Genomic DNA, 9,145 nt, shown 5'->3' on the forward strand with positions numbered 1-9,145 from the left:
TCATTTCACAGGACACTTGGTTATCTTTAAATGCAGTGCTCATGATGTTCATATGCAAAAATATCACCATAATAAAAATTTATGTGTTAGCATCTGTTGCAAAGAATGAGGGAGTACTTACATCCATGATAGTTATAGAGAAATTCTAGGGGAAAAAATCAATAACCTCCAAGTTAAATCAAAACATAACCTAATATTTGGTAACTTTCCAATGAAAGGTTGAAATAAGGAAAGATAGAGAAAAACGTTGGGAAATATGGCTCAGCATCAAGAAACGAATGGGTCTCAAAGTTTATCACTTACAAAGACTCACTCATAGGTAATGCAGTGGATAAAATGCTAAACCTCGAGTCAAGGAAGACCTGAGTTCAAATCCCACTTGGGATATTTACTATCTGTGTGACCCTAAACAAGTCACTTGACCTCTATTTGCCTTGGTTTCCTCAACTGTAAAATGGGGAATAATAATAACACTTACCTCACAGGATTGTAGTGAGGATAGAATGAGATCATCTTCGTAAAGTGCTCAGCACAGTGCCTGGCACATAGTGGGCACTTCATAAATGTTTGTTTCTTTCTTCCTTTTATATCATAAATAATTTCTTAAGGAATCCATAAGAATTAAATATGACAAGCACCAGATCATACCACAAAAATGAAATTGATACATCAACATATAGAAAATGAATAATTCCTTATGTGGGAATTTCTGAATTTCTTGTTTCTGTACAGTTAGACCACTGACTTATTCTTCAAAAGATCAAATATCAACACCAATTTAGGAGAAAGAATAGAAATAGAAGACAGCATTCAATCAAAAGAATTCCATTCTGACCTCTTTGCCCAAAATATTGCTATGTTTAATGGAATGTAAACATAAGAACATTCACAAATATAAATTCATACCATTTTCTGCGTAAGTTGAACTATTGTAAAGCTATTGCCACAATAAAGATGCAAAAAGTCACAAATTTCCTCAATCAACAAATGCTTGATCTCCTTGTTAAGGGAAGATTCTGCAATTGAGTAGCACTTGAAATAAATATATAGATATGGAATAATTAGTAGTTTTTCTCAGTCAATCTATAAGCATTTATTAAGCACCTACTATGGGCTGACCACATTGTTCGAATGTAAAATGTACACTTGCCAAAAAGACTATTGTATAGAGAACATGCATGGGGCAGGCAATCACATGGTGGTCAGAAGAAGCGATACAAGGACACTCTCAAGGTCTCGAGAACTTTGGATTTGATTGTGCAACTGGGAGACACTGGCACAGGACCTCTCAGCATGATGTGCAGATTTGGAGTATCCTCCCCAAATATTCACGCAGATTTTCTGTGCCCAATCTGTGGGAGAGCATTCCAAACTTGTATCGGTCTGATTGGCCACAGTCGGGCATATCGAAACTTCACTTTATCATGGTGATGTCCTTTTGGTCCTCTTCCAGAACGAATGACAACAACCAACCATGTACAAAGTGATGCAAAAAATCATTTGTAAAATCTTATAGAGGGGTATAAAGAGAAGATAATGAATAGAACCCTCTCACAAAGTAAGGAATGGGGAGACTGGGTTATGGAAAGCTTAGCATGATATCCAGTTAATAAACCAGGTCACCTGAATAGCACCTCAGAATTAAACCGAAATCAGGATGACCAACATGAAAAATGGAAATGATCTTTCCATCAATGGCAGAGAAGCCATTCAAACTCTATTATCACTATTGCTGATAGTTTCTGAGTCTTTTTTTTTCCTTTGGATCATTCTTACATTCATATGCAGTACAAGTATACCCAGAAGAGAACCACAGTAGAGGTAACAAAATTTTTGGCACGTGGAAAAATCAACGAATGAAATATTGGAGCAAGAGGAAGACATTGAAGAATTAGGGGTGAGGAGAAGAAATCAAACATTATTATTACCACCAATAATAAGAAATTGAAAAGGTCTGCAATATGGCTGTAAGACAGTGAGCACAATAGCCAGAAAAGTGAAAATGAATGTCACAGAGAAGGTGATGTAGAAGCATGGTAGGTGTGGACAGATCGCGATATGTGACAAGTAAGAAACTTTAGAGATCAGAAGTAAAAAACGTCATATGGAAAACGTATAACAGAGATTAGTCATGTGATGAGGGTGAGTGATGACAGATGGATAATTCAAGTGCTCCATTGATTTTCTCTCTGTCAGGAGAAATCAAAGAAGGCTTCCAAATCAATAGATGAACCTCCTGTGGCAAATTGTAGGACATGGACAAGAATTAAATAGAATGGGCAATCACTGATAGTTACCAATCTGTATTATGTGTTTCCCCCCATGACCTACTCCTCCTCTACCCCACCTCAGCTACTCAAACAGATGGTCATACCTCTGATCTTGCCAGAACTTACAAGAGTTCTACTTCCATATTCATGAACTCTGCAATGTCTTTGTGTCATTGCAATTTTTCCTCTGCCTTAACGCCTCTAAAACTGTTGTTCAACTTCACCATGAGCTCCAGTCCATCTGCCCTTCAGGCAGAAGAGGCCTGAGACCTGTTTTCCAGGCCCTCAACCCTGCACAGGCTAAACTCTGCTACCTTCATCTTGACTCCCTTTATCCTCCCTCCTGCACTTTCACTGGTTATCCTATATGCCTGGAATGCTCTCTTTTGCCTCCTGGCTTCTCTGGCCCTGTGACCTCTCAGTTCAAATACCACTTCTTCTGTAAGGGGCCTCTTCCAATGTCCTTTGGTGTTAGTGCATTTTCTCTGAAATTATCTCCCATTTACATTGCATATATTTTCTATATTGTCTCTCCTACTAGAATGTGAGCTTTCTAAAGGCAGAGGCTGTTTTTGCCTTTCATTGTATCCCTAGTATTTAACCAAGTGCCTGGAATGTAGTGACTGAATTCTTCAGGGACTGGATGAATTGCTTGCTTGCTTGATACACAATTAGATATATAAGCCATAGAGCTGATTTATCAGTTTATTTATCAGTTTATCAGTTATATTATCATTTATCTTAGACAGACAATTAAGATGGGTATAGAGCTGAATAGGAGGAAAAACATAGGCTGAGTTGCACTTGGGAAATTATATAGCCGTTTTAGTGACCTCAATGATCCTGAAACAAAATTCCACCTTTTTTAACACCAATAACCTGGTGGTATCATATAGCTGAATACCATGATGAAATCAAACCTTGTTAAATCAAAATCATGAGTAACCCAAAAAATAATGAGGAGAAACATGCTAGATATAACTATGGTATACAATGTTATCAATAATAAATTTTACACAAACAGTTTAGAAATCATCAGATATATAAATAACAAGAACAGCAAAGATGAGTCTGTAGTATAACTAGATCAAGGAATAATTAATGTTCAGTGTACCATATGGGTACTCATGTAATGTTGAAATCTATTAAGAAGTTTCCCCTTGTAAGGAACAATCCCCTGAGGCTCTGTCCTGAGCTCTCTTCTTGTCTCCAATACTATCTCATTTACTGATCTCATCAACTCCCATGGGATCATTTATAATCTCTATGTTGATCTAGATCTATATTTCCAGCCCTAATCTCTCTCCTGAGCTCCAGTCCTGTATCACCAATAGCCTCTTACACATCTCCAAATGGATATCTGTAGGTATTTCAAATTCATCATGTCCAAAACAGAACTCATTCTGTTTCTCTGGGAACCCTCCTTTCTATCAAATTTTCCTACTGCTGTTGAGGACACCACCATTTTTCAGTCACTCAGGTTCACAACTTTGGTGCACACTTTCTTCAAATATTCAATCCATCACCAATTCTTGTCATTTTTGCCTTTGCAATATCTCTCTCTTCTCTGCTATAAATCCTCTTCTCTCCATTCACACAGCCACAGTCTTGGTTCAGGCTTTCATCACCTGTTGCATTAACTATTACAATAGCCTTCTAATTGGTCTCCCTCTCTCAAGTTTTTTCCCCATTCCAACCCATCCTCCACTCAAATGTGGATTGTTCTAAAGCATAGGACTCGCTACATCACTTCCCTACTCATGATGCACCAGTCTCTCCCTCTTACTTCCAGGATCTGTGTTCTGTTCTTCTTCCTGTACCTTAAGTACATTCTTGTGCTATTTATATTGTTAGATATACATAGACAGTTTTCTCCTTCCTCTTTCCTTTATATTTTGAGGCTGCGTGATCAGGTTTTCCAGGCAAATAAAATTTTACTAGCTCTTGTTATATACATTCCATCCCTGAGCAAGGGAAGCCTGTCATTCTTATACTTTAAACCAGATGACCACTTCCAAATCTGCCTTTCTCTTCTGGAACCCCTAACTTCATCCAACAGCAAGGATGAAAATACCATCTGTGCCTCTGAGGACTTCAATTTCCTGCCTAAGAGTTCATAATCCTTAGCAATGCATTTTAGATTCATTCAGGCAGTGTCTTTTGTGCCCATGTGAGTCATTAAAAATAGATTATGTGTATTTTTCATAACTGTGATAAGGAGAAGAGTTCCTGACTAAGTAAGTGATGGAGAGAACTGCAAAAGGTATGAAAATTTTTTGATTATGTAAAATTGAAAAGTTTTCATAAAAACAAATCTGATAAAATTAAAATGATAAGAGTAACATGTACTTGGGGAAAATGTTTGTAGTAAGGTTACATATCCATAAGGAATAAGGAATTGACCCAAATTTGTAAGACTAAAAACCATTCCCCAATTGATAAATTGTCCAAGGATATAGACAAGCAGTTTTCCAAGTTGCTAATAACCACATAAAAATGCTCTAAATCATTGATAGTTTAGAAAAATTAAACTAAAACAACTCTGAGATTCCATCTCTGCCCATGAATCTTTTTGGAAACTGACAAAAGAGGAAAATGACAAATGTTGGCTACAGGAGAACAAATATACTAATGGATCATAGATGAAGGCATAAATAGAACCAGGCATTCCATAAATAATTTAGAACTTTGTCCCAAATGTTACCAAACTTATATACCCTTTGACTTAACTATATTTCTACTGGGTCTGTTACCCAAAGAGATCAAAGAAAGGAGAAAGAATTCTCTATGAGCATACATATTTATAGCAACTTGTTTCATTTTCTTTCAAAAGTTAGGAGCTAAGAGGGATGCCTACCTTAAGGGAAGAATGACTAAATAAATTGTGTTATGTGAATGTAATAGAACATTATTGTGTCATGATAAATGATGAAATGGATAGGCATTTTAGAACAAACTGGAAAGATCTCTATGAAATCATGCAGAGCAAAGAGCTGAAATAGGAAGAATTATTTACACAATGACAATAATATTATAGAGAAAAACAACTTTGAAATATTTTAGAACTCTGATTAATGGAACAATAAACCACAAGTTCAGAGGCTAGAAGAGAGATGAATCATGCCACCCACTTCTTGCCAGAGAGCAAATATACATAAAATTCAGTATGAGACGTGCATATCTGGACATGGTCAACATAGGAATTTGTTTTGTTGAATATTCTTATTTGTTCTGAGGGTTTAAAAAAACATTGTATGTGGGAAGTTGAAGGGAAAGATAATAAATTCTTATAAAAGTAAATTTTTAAAGAGTAAAAACAAAGTGGGCAATTTGACCACATGACTAGACTGAGTTCGTCCTCATATCCTGGGCAAATGCCTGGGGCAGATAACTGACCTCCTTTTGATTGTCATCAACAAATAACTTTCTCAATACCCTTGAGCAAGAAGTCACTAACCAGAACCGCTCCTTTCTTCTTCCTCCGACCTCTATTGGATCACCTCTTACCTGAGGGTGACAGAAAGAAAAAAGAAAAGAACTTACCTATTCCAAATGTAGAAGGGAGATCAATTTTTGGCTATGGAAACAATGGAAGAAATTATTAAGGGCATGTTTTGGTGGTGTCATATACAAATAAAGTACTTTTGTGTAACAAAAAAAAGCCCCTCATATATAAAGAAAAAGAATAAGATGAAAGAAAATATTTACTAAAAAAATGTTAGATGATAGCTTGACTTCCAAAATTTACAGGGAACTGATATAAACCTCTAAGGTAATATCTAGGCTACAAAGGACAATGCTTTCCAACCTTGGAAACTTGGATTTATCTAAGCATTTTACTGAACCTACGCAGGACACATTCTTAGATCTGAAAGCGACCTTAGGAACCACAGGATTGGATCTAGTGCAAACTTTTCATTTTACAGAAAGGAAAACTGAATCCCAGAGAAATTACGTGAGTTGCCCAAGGTCGCACAAGAATTAAGTGGCAGAGCTGATGTTTAAAGCCCATTTGAGAAAGTTACAGGGGCAGACGAATCTTCCATTGTGGGAAAAGAACAGAGTTAGGCTCCAAAAACAGATGTGAGAAAATACTCACCTAACTCCTTTGTCTGTAGGAGAAAGCGGAGAGGGTGGAAGAACCAAAGATGTGCTTGCACGTGGTGTCAGATTTTTTTAATGCATTGATTGTATTTGCTCATGTAAATTTTTTTTCATTCTTCTTTTGTTCTTTATCACAAGGGATAATTCCCTAGGAGGGAAAGAGGAAGAAAGAGATAGAAGAGGAAACCCTGTCTATTTCAAAAGCAAAAGGTATTAAGAAAAATCTATTTTTAAAACTAACGTCATTTCCTATTTTGACAAGTTTACTAGGTTGGTAGATCAGGCTCTAGGTATAGTGGCTACCTATGAAAAAATCTATAATGGCATCTTTATGAACAAGATGGTGACATGTAGCATGGGTGGTAAAATGGAGGGTTAAAAGTTAATTAGGTCACAATACCTGAACAGTGTTGACTGACTAATAGATGGACAACAACTTGAAAGAAGATCTTCCGCGGCATGTTGAGGGACTCTATATATGATTTTTTTCTTTGTTTCAGCTTTTTACAAAGAAATATTTACTTCAAGGGTATAGAAAGAACTACAAATATTTCCTCCAGGACTCCAGGGTCATAATCTCTGGAGCAAGAAGGAGGATTACACTGGCTGTTTAACTCAGTTCCTACATAGCATTAACCCCACCAAATTCTAAATCTAATCTCCCCCTACCTTTGCATCCCAGTTCCTTGACCCTTCAGAGCTTCCCTGATGGGTTGGTTGCAACATCTATCCTGTGCTCCAAGTCTCCAATGGCTCAAACAGTTGGGTCTCTGCACCTTGAATTGTAAAGGGCAAATGAAACAAGATTAGAACCCCAAGGTTGTTTCTTAAAGCCATGGAGCCTAAAGGGAGCAGACAGTGGCCCTCATGCACTGTCTTCCCTTGCTTATTGCATGGTATCCCCACTGTGAGTAAATAAGACCTTTACCCCTGGACACTGCTGGAAACAGGTCATCGCCACCCTTCTTAAATATTTTTACCAGCAATTTGGATGAAGGCATATAAGGCGTGCTTATCAGATATTCAGATAACAAAGGCAACAGATATGGAAAGAAAGAATCAAGCATAGTAAGTCACAAATAAATATTTACCAAGTGTTTAGTATGTGCCAAGCATTGGGGATACAAAGAAAAGCAAAAGATAGTTCCCAACCTCAAGAAGCTTATGATTTACTGGGGGAGACAACATGCAAACAAACACATACAAAGCAAGCTCTAGACAGGATAAATAGCAAATAAGTAAGAGAGGGAAGACACTAGAATTATGGGGGGATGGGAAAGGTTTCCTGTAGGAGAAGGGGCTCTAGTTGTCATTTAAAGGAAACTGGTAAGTAGAGATGATCTAAGACACCATTCCAGGTATGGGGGAACAGCCAGACACAACCTGGAGCTGTGTGATGAAGTGTCTTGTTTGTGGAACAACCAGGAAGCCAGTGTCACTGGATCAGAGAGTAGCAGTTGGGAGGAAGGTGTAAGAAGACTGGAAAAGCAGGAGAGGGTGAGGTTAGGAAAGACTTTGAATGTCAAGCAGAGCATTTAATATTTAGGGAGTCACTGGAATTTTTTTCCCCTCGCAGGGGGTAACGGTCAGACCTGTGCTTTAGGAAAATCCCTTCAGAGGATGAATGAAGGATGGATTGGAGTGGGGAGAGACTTAGGGCAGGCAGACCCATCAGCAGGCTATTAAGGTAAGAGGTAATGAAGGCAGGCACTAGAGTGGTGGCAGGGTCAAAAGAAAGAATGGGGAGAGAAAGATGAAAGAGAGTTTGCAAAGGTGAAATCAACAGGTGTTAGCAACTGACTGAATATGGGAATTGAGAGATAGTGAGGAGTCAAGGATGACTCCCAAGTTGTGACCCTGAGAAACCAGGAAGATGGTGTTGCCCTCTATGGGACACTGGATCAGAATTCTAAAAGATTTTTGCCAACATAAAATGGGGCAAAATGAACAAACTGAAAGTTAACAGAAACAAATGTGAAGTGTTGTGTTAGGTTTAAAAATCAACTGCACAAATAGAAAATGAAGTGGGGAGGGGACACCAAGCTTAACAAATTTACATTTTTAAGTGGCATAAGAAAAGTCATCATCTATAAGTTCTATATGGTTCAATCCTATAAGGAACCTGCCAAAATCACTTTTAGACTGAATCTATCTAAGTACAGAGAAGCAGCAGGGTGTTATGGATACCAAGTTGACTTCAAAGTCAAGTTGGTTCAAGTCCCACTTCTGACACCTACTATCTTTGTGACCTCTGGGCAAGTCACTTAGTTTCTCACTTCACCCAGGCAACCTTCTAAGATCATGAGTTTCAGAGAAGGTATAGGTCCTCATTGGTAGAAGGAGTTTCCTTACTGAGAGTTCTTTATGACAATGAAATTACAGTGGGCTAAATAAATAAAAAGATGAAGAAGAAGTAGATGATTGAATGGATAGATGGATAGAGAGATTAGAGAGAGAGATTAGGTAGATAAATTACAGAACAAGGAGGGTATAGACCTTTATTGCCTGTACTGGTCAAACTACATTTCTAGTATATTTACATCTGGTATCTGTGTTGTAGGTAAGAAAGATACTGACAAACCACAGAGTAAGTCTAGAGAAACGCAACCAGTATACTGAGAAACTGGACTCAGGACAGTGCCCTGGTAGTTTAAGTAAGATATTGGAACGAAGGGAGACACCTCTAGTTCATAGAACATTTAGCAAAAGAAGGTTAACTTAACTGAAGCATGGGAAGAATATTCAATGAGGGCACCATATTGGTGCCAATC

General features: G+C 37.7%; 1 long non-coding RNA gene across 1 annotated transcript in view; it reads right to left on the reverse strand.

Annotated features, from left to right (window-relative positions):
• Nucleotides 1-7,268, reverse strand: part of LOC140509732 (uncharacterized) — a 63,091-nt gene extending 55,823 nt beyond the window's left edge. The window contains exons 1-3 of the long non-coding RNA XR_011968899.1: nucleotides 7,044-7,268; nucleotides 6,370-6,522; nucleotides 5,814-5,847 (exon numbers count right to left, since the gene is read on the reverse strand). This is a non-coding gene — a long non-coding RNA (uncharacterized lncRNA). The remainder of the gene's footprint in view (nucleotides 1-5,813; nucleotides 5,848-6,369; nucleotides 6,523-7,043) is intronic.
• Nucleotides 7,269-9,145: the final 1,877 nt, after the last annotated feature.

This window comes from Notamacropus eugenii, chromosome 6 (genome assembly GCF_028372415.1).
Source record: "Notamacropus eugenii isolate mMacEug1 chromosome 6, mMacEug1.pri_v2, whole genome shotgun sequence".
Taxonomy (NCBI): Eukaryota; Metazoa; Chordata; class Mammalia; order Diprotodontia; family Macropodidae; genus Notamacropus; species Notamacropus eugenii.